This window comes from Lathyrus oleraceus, chromosome 7 (assembly GCF_024323335.1).
Source record: "Lathyrus oleraceus cultivar Zhongwan6 chromosome 7, CAAS_Psat_ZW6_1.0, whole genome shotgun sequence".
NCBI classification, from domain to species: domain Eukaryota; kingdom Viridiplantae; phylum Streptophyta; class Magnoliopsida; order Fabales; family Fabaceae; genus Lathyrus; species Lathyrus oleraceus.
Window position 1 is genome coordinate 50419394 of NC_066585.1, and position 15402 is coordinate 50434795.

The following is a 15402-nucleotide window of genomic DNA, read 5'->3' on the forward strand; positions in this document are numbered from 1 at the left end:
TCATTTTCATATGGTGAAAATTGTAGGAGATAGGGTGTAGGGAGACCCAGTTTTGATGAGATGAATTCATCTGGCCAACTACCATCATCCAACTTGCTAACCTTCAATTCTCTTGACTTTTTAGGCCCATGGTAGATAATATATGCATAATATGATGAAATTTGAAGTGTACCTTTGAGAAATTTTATCAATTGGTGAGATATCTTGTTGAAGAAGTTACTCAAGATATCCAGTCAAACTAGGGTTTCCAAGGCAAATCACCTCCAAACTCTTGAAGAATACTTGATCAATATGACATGTAGATATCATGGGGACTCATATATGATGCTTATAACCATTTGTGGATCAATCCTTGGTTGTGCTTTTAGCCATGAGGGTCTTAAACCCTAGGTGTGAACTTGATGAATTTTGATGATCATGCCCTACCTACAAAAGAGTTAGGCAAATACAAAGACATATTTTTGGTATTTTGGTTAGTTAAATGATAAAATACAAGTATGATACAATCACATGGTTCTTGGTGATCTCTCCAAAAACAAACCCAATGAGAGAGGGGTAAGGAGGATGCCAAGGTATGATCCCAATGCTAATGCATATGATGAAATCGCATGAGGGATCTTAGGGTCAAAATTGGGGTCTTACAATTCCCCGAGTGGTTTATCCTTGATATGTTCATCCTAACCGATGACGGATATTCTTCCCTTAGAGCCTATCCTTGATATGTTCCTTTTAACCGGTGACGGATATTCTCTCTTTTTGGTCTTCTTCCTAGTAACCGGTAGTTGTAAATCCTGTTTATCCCCAGTAGACTATTCTTGCCCAGTAACCGGTAATGAATGCACCTCATTTTCCTCAGCGAGTCATCCTTGATATGTTTACCCTAACTGGTAACGGATGTCCCTCTGTCAGAATATGTTATCTTCCTACCCAGTAACCGGTAATAGATAATATACTGTTGATACTCCTGTGTTGAAGTTTATCATTCCCTAGTTGAGTTCGAGTGCGTATTTCCTCAGTGAAGTTGTCAATCCCCTATTTGGTACGAGTATTTCAGTTTTGTTCTGATTTACCTATTTCCCCTGCAGGCTCTCGCTTTATCCCTAACCGAGTCTTTCCATTGATTTATTTTCATGGAATTTTCTCTCGTGTCTCCAGCAGTTTTGAGTCATAGCCTGGCCTACGCACAATTGTTTATCCCTAGAGTCTTTGTTTCCCCAATGAGTTTTCCCTATGGAATCCATTATGCTCTTGCTGACTTTCAGTCTCTCCGGATTCTTTTTCTTTGTGGCAATATCCCCCCCCCCCATAGAGATTATTTTAAATATTCGTATCATATGCATCATGAGGTCTCTTAGGGACCAAAATTTGTTTCTATATGTTGTTATTTAAGTCCATTCTGCTGAGTTGACACGAAGATTTTAACCTTCGCATCCTCAATTAGAATGTCCTTAAATAGGGGCAGCTGTAAGACCCCAATTTTGACCCTAAGATCCCTCATGATATCTCATCATATGCATTGGCTTTGGGGATCACACTTTGGCATCCTCCTTACCCCTCATTCATTGGGTTTTCATTGGGAGAGATCACCAAGCACATTTGATTGTATCATACTTTGTTTTTCATTATTTACTAACCAAAATGACAAAAATATGTCTATGTATAGTTTAACTCTTTTGTAGGTAGTGTGTGTGCTCACCTATGCTCCATCAAGCTCATATCTAGGGTTTTAGACCCTTAATGTAAGGAGACCAATCAAGAAATGTTTCAAAATGGCTCTAGACATCATATATGGATCCCCATGGTCTTCAAATATCATTTTGATCAACAATTCATCAAGAGTTTGAAGCCTGTTTGTCTTGGAAGCCCTAATTCATCTGGGTATCTTGTGTAACTTCCTCAGCAAGTTTCTTCAACATATGATCAAATATTTCAAGGTTTACTTCATATTACATCATCCTACACGTATATGATCCTCCATGAGTCCCAAAAATCAAGAGAATATCAAGCTAGCAAGATGGTTCATGGTGGTTGACTAGAGAAAGTCGACTGGTCAAAACTGGGGTTCCCTAGACCCTATCTCCTACAACTTTTCAAAATTATTCCAAGAGAAACATTACTCAAAATGAAATTCCAAACAACTTTCATATTGAAGTCAAGATCTATTTTTGCTTGGAAAGTCATTTTATGATGAAAGATTATAGGTCATTTTGTCTGAACCCTAGTTAGGAGGTCAACTTCCCAAGATCATAACTTGCTCATTTTTAAATAGATGTAATCCATTAAAATTCCATGATCAAATTCAAGATGTATACTTCAACTTTTATGTTTGGAGAAAGTTCAAATTCAACTTTCAAATGCATGTGCCAAGGGGAAGCATTATAGGTCATTTTGGGCCATTACCATTGAACAAGTGATTTTTCTCAACATCTAAAATGCATAACTCCTTCATGCCAAATCTAAATGGGGTCATATTTGTGACCAAATTTAAGAGGTTTGAAAGAGCTACAACTTTGATGAAGGAAATGTTTCCATTTGAAGTCCATAACAAAAGTTATTCAAGGTGGAAGAAGTGAACATATGACTTGGTACTTAGAAAATTTTCAAATATGTTTGATTTGCCAAACTTTCACCTATAAATTCATCATGATTCAAACTTTAAATGGAAAAGTGTTTTACATTAAAGTTGTTCCCCTTGATCTAACCTTTCCAAAAAGTCCAAGATCATCTTATTTGGATCAAAATTGAAGGACTTGCGCATGGGTGTAATGTGTGGTACCATTTGGAAGAATTTTCTGATCAAACTCATTCTAACTTTGTATGGCTTAAAGCAACACTTTCAGCATGACCTATGCACAATTTTGGACCTTTGCAAATGATTGTTTGGGCTTTGTGCACGCCCATGCTAGCTCATGAAGAAACTTGCTATTTTTGAATATTTGAAAGAAAATGTGTGGATATCAATTGCATTGGCTATAAATAGGAGTGCATTGTGATTAGAACTCCATCAACACCTTGCCCAAGCCTTGCCAGAGCAATCCAAACCCTCCATTCCATAGAATTTTTGAAGATTTCTCTTGAAATCGAGCTTGAACTTCATCTTCTGTTTGGAAGTTCAAACTCCATAAATTCACTTCCCTTTTAATCTCAATTGGCTTCTACAAGCAAGAGGAAGAGAAAGCAAGAAAATCTAGATCAAGGTCAAGTGTATTTAAAGCAACTCGAAGGTGATTTTTCAAAAACTTCATCTCTTCGATTCTCTCTCAATTCTTCACAATTCTTTGTGATTTTTGGTTGTCTAAAGTCCTACCAATGTAGGCAACAAGATTGAGTTTCTTTGAGGTTAAATCAAAGCAACTCAGTTCATGATCCTCAAAATTCAAATCCCTGTATCTTTCTATATACTTGGAATTGGAGAAAATTGAGGCCAGATTCGAGCTCCTGGACATTTTTTACTTTGAATCCATGTCCTTATTTTTTATTTTAGTGATGGTTGATGGTGGACCAGTCCGGTGAAATCCACCGGAGAAGAAGACTGGAGCCCTAGCTCCGGTGGTGTGTTGTCACACCTCTCAACCATCAGATCTGTTTAAATTGTTTTAATCTTGACCTTTGGTTTTGATTACCAATGTTGCAACGCGCTGACTCTGGAACACCATGGACATGATGCATGTGGCAATCAGATATTCCACCTCAATTATTGAGGGAGATCTGATGGCCCTTGTTTTTTTGAATTTCTTTTTATTTTCTGATTTTTCATTTAATCCATTTATTTTGATTAATTCATATTAATTTCATTTTTAACCCAAAAAATATGGGACTTTCACCAAAAATCTTTAAACTTTTTCCTCTTTCATTTTCTGAATTAAAATTATTTTTTGAATTAATTTTGAGTTTTTGTTAGATATGACTATTTGATATAAGATATTGTTTGCAGTAAATCAAGTTAATAAAAAATTTCAATCTAAAGATATACATATTGATGTTGCTATAGAAAAGTTGAACAATCTAGTTACATTTTTTGAAAAATATGGGGAATATGATTTTGAAATTGTTCTCATTTTTGGTAAAGAAATTTCTTTTAAAATGGATAAAATATCTAAATTTTATAAAATAAAATAAAAAAGAATTATTCGTAAAAAGAAACAATTCGATGAGAATTTCAATTATGAAGTTGTTAAATATCTTGAGGAATCATTTAAATTGGATATTTTTAATACATAGTAGATAAAGTGATTACTTCATTTTAAAATAGATTTGAACAATTTAAATTGAGTAATGATATTTTTGGATTTTTTTATCAATGTTAAAATAAGATTATTAGATAATAAAAAATTTAAAAAAAATATTGTCTAAATCTTGAATATTCATTAAAACATAATGAAAACTCAAATATTGATGGATTAGATTTATTTACATAACTAAATATCATAAAAGAAATTATACAAGTAGAAAATGATACACCAACTCACATATTTAATCATGTAAAATAAATTGATTCTTTTTCAAATGCATATATTACTTATACAATAATGTTAACAATTTCGATAAGTGTTGCTTCTACATAATATAATTTTTTAAAATTAAAATTAATAAAATTCTATTTAAGATCAACAAAGTCTCAACAAAGATTAAATAATTTATCAGTATTATCTAATCCCTAGTGTTAGCATAAACAGTTTAAGGTTAAACCTAACAAACTACTAATTTCTAGAAAATTCTTAGAAAAGAGAGCAAGATCTATCCAAGATTCAACAGATGAACAAATAGATATTTCTTAAAGTAACCTTGCATAAACTATTTCATATATAAATTTAATCAAATTATAAGAAAGTGTTATTTTTATAAATTTATTCATAAAATATTTTCATAAGTATTTATATGACATAATATAATTGAATACACGTGTAAAATAAATGTAAGGCAGTTATTAACCTTAAATTATAAACAAAATAAACTCATGTTATCATTGTAATTCTAATTTAGTTCAATCCATCTTGATTTAGTATAAATTAGAGTGTACTTTATATTTATGTTATCAATATGGACATATGTTAATTATGTTAATTAAAATATAACAGTTTTGTGGGGACCACAAGAAAGCCGTGACCGTTACGAGCCGCTGCTGTATTTTTCATCAATGACGCCGATAACGTTACGCCACGCCGCGTTACTTAATCTTGTGATTTTTTTTCTCCTTTAAGTCATATTAATTATCACAAATAATATTTTTTGGAAAGCGACTTTGAAATATAAAATTAATTGTTAAATATTCGAATAATATTATACATAATAAATACATCGTATATTTTGTTAAAAGAAATAAAATAAAAATAGCACATATATTATTATTATTCCGCCTTCTTTAAATTTCATCACACATGTTAGACATAAAATATATTATTTGGTACAATTTGTAGTTTAATAGTAGAAGGTCAGACACAAAGTATATAAATGTACCTAGACATCATATTGTCTGTATTCCCTTTATTCTTATTTCTCATTTTTGATTAATTTTTTATTTATGCATTTTTTTAAAACACATCATATATTTTAAAAATATAAATAAATAAAAAATTCTAAGTGAAGCTACATTAATATATGTGTTACCGTAATATCCCATTATTTTAATATAAATTATATATATCTTTCTTAGTAACTTATAAGATTCATTATTTATTCAATAGATTATTTTAAGAATAAGGAATTTAAATAAGTTATAAAAATCTTCAATTTTATTAGTTTAATATAACTTAAGGTTTATTTTCTTTATTTATGGAATGTGGTATGAGTTTTAAAATACTTAATTTTAATTAAATAGAATTCTACTCTATCTTTTTATGTATTTATTTATTTTATCATCTCTAATCGGTTAAGTGTGGTAATAGTAAAAAAATATCATGTTTGCCTTAATAAAATATTTAATTAGTGATTCTTGTATTTTAATCATTTATTTATTTTATGATCTATTTCTTTGTGAATAATATGAGGAGTTACATATTTAATTAAGAAGTATTAGAATTATTTTTTAAATGGAGGTGAATAATAGAAATTTGAACGGTAAGAAGATAGTTAGTATATGGCTTAGATTGCTTCAACCCATACTTCTTTAGTTGAAAGCTTACACTCTTTTTTAGGTTTATTCCAAAGTCCAAAAATTAAATAAGTTTGATTCTCATTAATCAGCAAAATTGTTACATTAGTCAAGTTGGTAAATTATATTACTTTTTTCATTAAGGGTGTTGGTTGAACACATTTTAGTACTATTTTTTAACTCAATTATGATACAATTTTATAATTTGTGTAGCATTAACTTGTCCTCTATATATATGTACTTTTTTTTTTAAGTTTATTTTCAATTATTCCTTTATGATTTTGTTAAAAAGTAATTTTATATTCAGTAGTAATAGTTTTGTTAAGTTTAACCTAATTAGTGTAGGTTAGTATTTTGCCCCTACGTGATATTATTGTTGTATATATAAATAAGTGTAGTTGTCAACAATGGTGTGTGCAGTGGGTGTGCGTAATCATTTGTTGTAACCGTTTTATAAGAGTAGTGAAAGTTTGTTATTTCAATTCTCTCTCTTCTTCCATCTTCATCTTGTGCACCAATAATTGGTATCTAGAGCTCCGGTTCAGATCCACAAGGAAACACATGGAAACACGAGTGAGCGGTGAAGTATTGTGTGATTGATTTTGTTTCTTGAATTCGTGTTGAATTTTTTATCGAAATTGTAACAAAATCACATTTCTTGATTCTGCTGGATTGGAAAACATTAGTGTTTGGTGAGATCTGAGTGAATTGCACAAGGTTGAAGATGAAAAGAAACGATAATCTGAGTACTAAGCTCCATTGTTCGATGGAAAAAACTAAAACCAGTATGATTCAGATGTGTGTGTTGTTTGGCGCTCAATATGTTCTTGATCTCGTCAACGACGGTTACATTTCGGTTCCACTTCCGACAAAGGCAACGGATGCACAGAGGAATGTTCAGCGTGATAAGAGGAAGAAGGATCAAAAGGTGTTGTTCTACATCCATCATTGTGTGGATGTGAACATGTTTGAGAAAATCGTTGACTGGACGACGGTGAAGGTTGTGTGGGACACAGTGGTATGGTGCTACGGCGATGATGCATCAGTGAAGAAGATGAAGACGGAAGAAGAGGGAGAAGAGAGAGAATTGAAATAACAAACTTTCACTACTCTTATAAAACGGTTATAACAAATGGTTACCCACACACCACTGTTAACAACTACACTTATTTATATACACAACAATAATGTCACGTAGGCAAAATGCTAACCTACAATAGATATGTTAAGCTTAACAAAACTACTACTACTACTACTACTACTACTACTACTACTATTACTACTACTACTGAATATGAGTTACTTCTAACACCATCCCTTAATTCATATCCAGCTAATCAAAACTAACAACACCAATTCCATCCCTCAAGTGGAGAAATTGGTCAGTCTTGATCGCTTTTGTCAGAACATCCGCCAACTGCTTTTGGATGCTATAGTGCATAACTTCTAGCACTCCATTCTGAACACGACTTCTCAAAAAGTGATACTTAGTCTCAATATGCTTGCTTCTCCCATGCAACACTGGGTTCCTGGCAACATTGATTGCATACTTGTTATCAATCATCAACTTTAAAGGCTTGTTTACCTTGATCTTCAGATCATGCATTAAATTCAGAAGCCAAATAGCTTGACATGCAGTCACAACACCTGTAATGTATTCAGATTCACAGGTTGACAAAGCAACAACTGGTTGCTTCTTGGAACACCAAGAAATAGGACCTCCTAGATACTTAAACAAATATCCATAAGTACTTCTTTTGTCAACTCTCTCTCCACACCAATCAGAGTCTGAGTAACATATCAGCTCTGAATTATCCTTTTCTTCAGGGAACAAAACTCCATATTTCAGAGTCCCCTTAATATATCTCAGAATCCTAACAATAGCTTGTGTAAGACCCTAATTTTGTCCCTAAGATCCCTCATGGCATTATAACATATCATATCATTGCCTCAAGGATCATTGTGCACCTTGCCTGCTTGCTAGTGGGTGGGTTATCTTTTGAGAGTGTTTCTTGATCACCAAGCATGTTTTGCATTTGTATATCATTGCTTTTCATTTGTTTACTAACCAAAAGTACAAAAATATTGTCATCTAACCTTGTTACTTGCAGATGAAACCACTAGGTCAAGCCAGTCAAAGGCAGTCATTGAGCCATAGATGGTGGCCATTTTGAAGAATTTGGGCACCATGATCATTCATCAAGAGTTCATATGAGTTGTGATATCATTTGGAATCAAGATCTCAAGTGGTAGAGGCTTGAAATTCACCAAAGCATTGTTCAGTCAACCAAAACCCTAGCAAAGTCAACTGTGGTCAACTGTGCATAAAATCAGGAATTTGATGGTGTGAGATGGTTGGAAAGGTCTCATTCATGTCCATACAAGTCTCATATAACATGTCAAATATCAAGAATGAAGAATTTGAGGTCAGATGGAAAGTTTCCAAAAATAGTAAGTGACCTGTAATTTCAAACTGCCAAAAATGGAAAGGTCTTCTCCTCAACTTTACATCACCAAGCAAGCTTCAAATCAAATTTTGTCCAACATGAAAGTTGAAGATCTTGCTCTCATCTTTCTAAAATGTCCAAGAACATCCATTTCTCATGTGTGGTTGGCAAGTTATGATCAAATCATTGGCCATGGATTTTGAATTTCAACAAGGCATAACTTTCACACCAAAAGGCCAATTCATGTGGTTCTTGTTGGAGCAATTTTCTCTTGATGTGCACTATCATATTCATGCATCACATTTCATCAAAACTCATCACAAAAAAAGTGCATTTTTCACTTGAATTAATTTTAAATTTTGGAGGGAAAATATTCATTTGAAAAATATGCATCATTTTCATTTCCAATCAATTCCATTTGCCTCCAAACAATATTTGAAGTTTATTCAAAGTAAAATTCGTGCACTATTCATGCCATGCACATGCATAAGGGTGGTTTTGTCCATTTGCCCCAAACATTTGGTTTTCACTAATTTTCCATTACCAATTAATTAATCATGTTTAAGCTTGGTTAATTAGAGGTATATAAGTGAAATCATAATAGAAAAACCCTAACCACAATTCACTTTTTCAGATCTAAAGTTTTTCATCTCAAAATTCTCTCAACTTTTTTCAATTTTTTCTCTCATTTCCTTCAAGTAATTGGCATTGTTCTTGCTCTGTCCATCATCAAACATCATTGCTGAGCATCATCCAAGCAGGATTCAACTGAAATTCGTGCAAATCAAAGCTCCACAAAGCAAGAACATCAACAATGGTGAAGTCTTGAAACAGTGGAATCGTGCATAGCGGAGCTTCGATCTTCCTTCTAAACATCTCCATAAGCATTGTAGAAGATTCTCCAAGCATTACAAGACCTATTTTCAGCTGAATCCGCTTTTGTTGCTCCAAGAGGTCACAAACTAATTCTCATAATCTCGCTTTTTCTTGTATTAATATTATAGATCTTTGATTCCTGAATTGAATGAGCTTTGAATCATGTTAAACCATGCCAAAATGAGAGAGAACGGTTGATTTGAAGTTTGATGATTGATTTTTACTTTGATCGATTCATGTTTGATTTAGTGTTTTTGGACGTATTAGTTGTGGATTCTTGTTGCCTAATGTTGGATCTATGAAATGCCATGCGCGATTCACGTTTCTGGAGCCTTTCATTTTTGCTGGAAAAATCGCGCATGAAGATCATGAAGATCTTCATGTTGTTCTTGATTCTGGAAAATTACCTGCGGATTTACTCACAACCTTCATCGCGTTTGCCACGGCTTTTCCTGCGGATTCACGTAGCCAGCATGCATGCAGCCGCTTAGGGCTTTAGCCAAAACGAAGTCGTTTTGGTCTTGGCGCCTTGAAATTTCAAATGGCTCGCGTGTTCGAGTCCAGGCCAAGGCAATTCCACTTGTGGCCTTTTGCATTTTTCACCTATGCTTCACATGTTCACATACTTGTTCCATTCATCATTTTTAATTTTTCATCACATTAAAAAAATCCATAACTCCTAAAATAAAAATCCAATTCACATGCAATTTTTTGTGAAATGTTCATCATCATGTCTACTTTTCTATGGATATTTTTTCCAGATTTGTGCACGGTTGGATTTAAAAATGGCCTAGGGTTTGTTCTCACATGTCATTTCTTGCACAATGCTTACCATTTTGTTTGTGAAATCATGATGCTTGATCCTATGGAGCTGAAATTTGACATGCATAATCTAGACTCATTCCTGGTCATTTTGGTATATAGTTTGCTATTTTTTCATTTCTGGATTTTGAGATATGATGTGATCAATATAGGTGTGACAATGTATGTCACACCACTTCTTGTTCATGTTGCTGATTTTATTTACCATGCCATTCATATGCCAAATGATCTGAATTTTTGCATGTTGATATTTCTGGATGTCTAGTTTGAGCATGAATTTTTGTAGGATTTTTGGATCCATTTTCCAATTTGTTTGAGATTTTCTTTGCTGTTTAGTCATATTTGGACTTTTTGTGAGTCATGATCTCCCATGATTTGTGAAATTCTTGTACCTTATCATATGAGCTTGAAATTTTGTACATTGATTCTTGACATGTTGAAGTTCATTTTGGTTTTGGTTTGGATCATTTATCATTTGTCATCACTGTTTTATGCTTGAATGAAGTTGATGCACCATTTATGGTCTTGTTTGAGCTTGATTTTACATACCATGACTTGTTGATTTTAATTGACATGCTTCCACTTGTCCAAATGCAATGAATTTTGGTGTGTTGATCGTTGAATGTGTTCTGTTTAAGCATGATTTTTCTTGGAATTTATTGAGCCATTTTGGTATTGATATGCTTGTGTTCATTCTGTTTACATCATTGAGTTCTCAACTTGCCTAGTTTGACATGATTTGCTTATGAAATGGATTTAGTGCATAGTTTTGATATGAGACCAATTGTACTTTGTTCTTATTTGATTAATCTTGATTTTGGTCAACTTTCATGTTCTGTTTTGGTTTATTTCCCCTCCTTTGACCCTAGGCTTTGTCCTAGTGGTCTTGCTTCTCATGTTTGAGTTTGTTTTCAGGTTGAAGAAGCAATTGCTTTAAGGAGATTAATTCAAGTTGATTGAGTTTGGTTTATTTGATTGTTATGGACTAACTTGGTTTGTTTTTTAGGATGCCTCTAGCTCATTTGATTTGAGTTGGGTTTTGCACATGTGATTGATTGTGTTGACTGTTGGTTCTTATCTTGTCTGTTTTGACTTTGTGATTGGAGTACTGATTATATTTGATTGATTTCAGGTACATTAGTTGCTATAGTTCCTTTGTGAACTTGCTTTTGCTTTGCTTGATAGCTTAAGCATTGAGGTATACATCTCTTCTTCATGTAGTCTGGAAGACCTGGCTTGTTACTTGGCCAGGCACCTGTCTGAAGTCCTCCTTAAGAGGCAATATTTGTGATTGTTTATCTTTGTCCCCAAGCAGGAAAAGTCCTTTTAATAAGGCAATTGGTAGACAAAAGAGATGTGTAGTCCATCTCCTACTATTCTGTGTGTCACTCACCTTGCTCACACCATATGTGTTGATGCATAGTGAGTAAAAGCCCAAGATCTATAGAGTCATTAACTTGTGGAGAGAGTTCCAACTTTCTGAACTCCCACACCTTCTGATATTCAATGCTCTCCCTGACCAGGGATAAGAGCAATGAGGCACACCCCTCATATCCTTTCATCTGCTTCACCTTAACTCTCAATGTTAAGGTTAAGAGCACCACTTACCCCATTCCAGTTGACTTTAAAGTCAAAACCTTTGCTTGAGCCTATTTGCTTGTATATAGTGGGTGCTAATTGACTTTGTTTGATTGTTTGATTGCTTCATCTGTACATGTTTGCTTGTTTGCCTTTGTGCATTTATCATCATTAATTGTTCATTATTGCATGATCATCATTTCATATCTTTGTGACACATTTGTGTTTGTCCATTGAGGAATCAACTGTAAGTCCATTCATTGGCCATTGTTCCTATGATTTGGAAGGGATTGAGTGTAAGACCAGTTCATTGGCCACTTATGTCCTCCTTGCTTAGTGCTTGTATTTTATTTGTTGTATGTGAGGATGCAATTATAAGTCCATGTTGTTGGCAGTTGTTTTCCCATGATCATCTGTTGGAGATTAGAATAAGCCCAGATAGATTGGCATCTGATATCCATGTTTTGTTTTGCCTTGTGAGATTGGAGTAAGACCATTTATTGGCATCCGGTATCATTGTTTTGTTTTAGGAGATTGGTGTAAATCCATTTATTGGTATCCGGTATCCGCTTTTGTTTTGTGAGATTGGAGTAAGACCATTTATTGGCATCCAGTATCATTGTTTTGTTTTAGGAGATTGGTGCAAATCCATTTATTGGTATCCGGTATCCGCCTTTGTTTGTGAGATTGGAGTAAGTCCATTGATTGGCATCCGGTATCACCTTGTTTTATTTGCATACTTGCTTTGTTGCTTATTCCAAAGGACACACTTGAATCATCTTCTATATGATCTCAAGAGGTGAACTTCTAGGAAGTTTTACACTCCTTCACCCACCTCCCTTTTGTTTCCAAAACTCCCTTTTCACATTGTTAATTCAAAAAAAACTTTGACATAGTGTGCAAACATTTTCATGTCTTTTCAAATTAGAAACCTGGACCCTAAGTCCTTGACTTTTCAAACTTCATTTTCATAACACTTATTTTTGAATTGAACCTTAATCATACTTTGACCATATTTTATGAATAATCATAATCAATTAACTTCACCCATTCAATTGTTTTGTGGCTTTGTCCATTGTTGATATGTTTTCGTACATTAGCCATAGGTTTCAATTCTCATAGTGGTTGATGTAAATCTCACCACATCCTTAGTGAGTTGATTGTAAGTCTTCCATACTTATTATAGGGTTAACCCCTCACTAGTATGTTGAAGCCATCCTCGCATGGTGGATTGTTGGTCTTGGTTGAGTTTTCTCTCGTTGAGAATGAAAAGCCTTAGTGCTCTTGTTTTAAAATGAACCCACTGATATTTTGGAAATCTTTTAGCCGAACTACGACGTTTTGATCCTTTACCTTTTCATGGAAAGGTACGTAGGCAACGGGTTCATCCGTTCAAACACAAAAATAATAAAATTGTATATTCTTTTCTCATCTTCCCATTCATGTTTGCACAATATGTCATAAACAAATAAACATTTTCATTCAACAAGTGTGAAAAGGGCTCCCTAGGAGTACCTAGGACGTGATGGTGCCTAACACCTTCCCATCGCGTAATTTACCCCTTACCCAGATTCTCTGATCTTTTCATTAGTTTTCTATGTGTAAAACTTCTTAGGCTTTTGTTCGCTTTTTAGCCAATCCTTTGGATAAATAAAAGTGCGGTGGCGACTCGATTTCTTTGTATGCTTTGCTTATGGTTTAATCAATAAACCATATAGCGACGAATACACCGCTACAGCTTGGTAATGAGACCACTTTGGTTTACTCATGAACCTATTAACCACTTTGGAAAATTTCGACCTTGATAGCACGAAGCCATGTCAACCAAGAGGAGGTCAAAAGTAGAACTGACGAAGGGGGAAACCAAGAAAGTTGGGTCGATGAAGGAGATGATTTTGTCGAAGTCGAAGGTAAGCGTACCATAATGGGAACTGATCATGGGAAGCAGAAAGTGGAAAGTTACCAGCAACGTGGGTGATAGGCTCCGACACATGGCGCATCGTAAATGGATCATGACCTCCCAACAGTTATTTTTTGTTACTATTTAAGTAGATGTGATTTTTATTCCAAAGAGGGGGCATTGGTAGCATTGTAATATGAAAACACTTGAAGTATTAAGGGTTTGAGAGAAAAAAGTTAACTTCTTGCCAAAATGTACTTCTGCTTCAACCTTTATTTTCAAACCATTTAACTTGTCAAGTTATTTTCATTTGCTTTGTTCATTTACATCTTTATCTTATTTTTATCCTTTCTTACTGTTACTGCATTTCTCTATTTTGCAAACATTTCACTTATTGTTCTAGTATTCCAAACACTTTACCAACAAAACCACCATATACTTAACACATATAAGTCTAGGACTTTGTAGCCGATCCTGCAAGTAAACCTCGATAGAAAGGCTAGAGATTGTTACGTAAATAAATTGGCACACCCGGGGGGACACGTTGTGTTCAGTATTTGTAAAGTGTTGGTTCCGACACTATACCTACAGTTTCGACTGCATATAATGGAACAATTCTAACACCGCATCAGCCTCAAACTCCGACGCCGACGATGATGGGAACTTCAGGGCAATATATGCCCAGTTTTACAGTCCCCGTGCACAGAACGTTGAGAATGCCAACTGAGTTTATGGAAAGTATGCATAGTATCAGTTCGACATTCGGAGAAACATCATCATCGCCATTCCCACGCTACGAGGGGTTAGGACCGTAGGCAAACCAATTTGGTCGACCCCCAGGTTTTGGATTGTCATCTCAGTCAGTCCCAACTTTCACATCAAGTTTTGTCGCAATTATAAGACAGCAGATGGATGAAAGTAATCATGAAATGGTCCACATGCTAACTCAAAAAATGGGAACCATACTGAGACCTTTAATTCAGGATTCGACCCAAAGTTACCAACAACTGGCAACTCAAATGACCAGAATAAGGGATTTCCTAGGGGCTTCTGGAGTGCAAGTTCGTCAGACTTCCCCACCTCCACCTCGACCGGAAACCCCGGGCCGACAAGAGGAGATGCCAGATGAAACGGTCGAACAAGAATACCAGGAAGTCGAAAAAAAATCCTAGGATGGGGAGAAAAACCTAGAGGCTATTGTCGAGTGGATCATAGTGAGAAATGGGATAAACCCAGGCCTACAGAGGCCGACATACTCTTCTCCTTTACCATATTTTGTCTTACAAACAGAATTGCCTAAGGGGTGAAAGATTCCAAAATTCACCAAGTTCGCCGGAGGTACCGAAGAATCTACCGTCGAACATGTTGCTAGATATCAAACCGAAGTTGGCGACATAGCGAATAATGAGGATTTATAGTTGAAATACTTTCCAAGTTCTCTTACAAAAAATGCGTTCACATGGTTTACGATGCTACCTCCACAATCTGTCCAAACATGGACGTAATTAGATAGATTGTTCCATGAACAGTTTTACATGGGACAGTCGAAAATAAGTCTGAAAGAACTAGCCAGTTTCAAACGAAAGACCGTCGAGTCAGTTGATCAGTACCTCAACAGGTTTAGACTGTTGAAAACTAGATGCTTTACTCAAGTCCATGAGCACGAGTTAGTCGAGATAGCTGCAGGC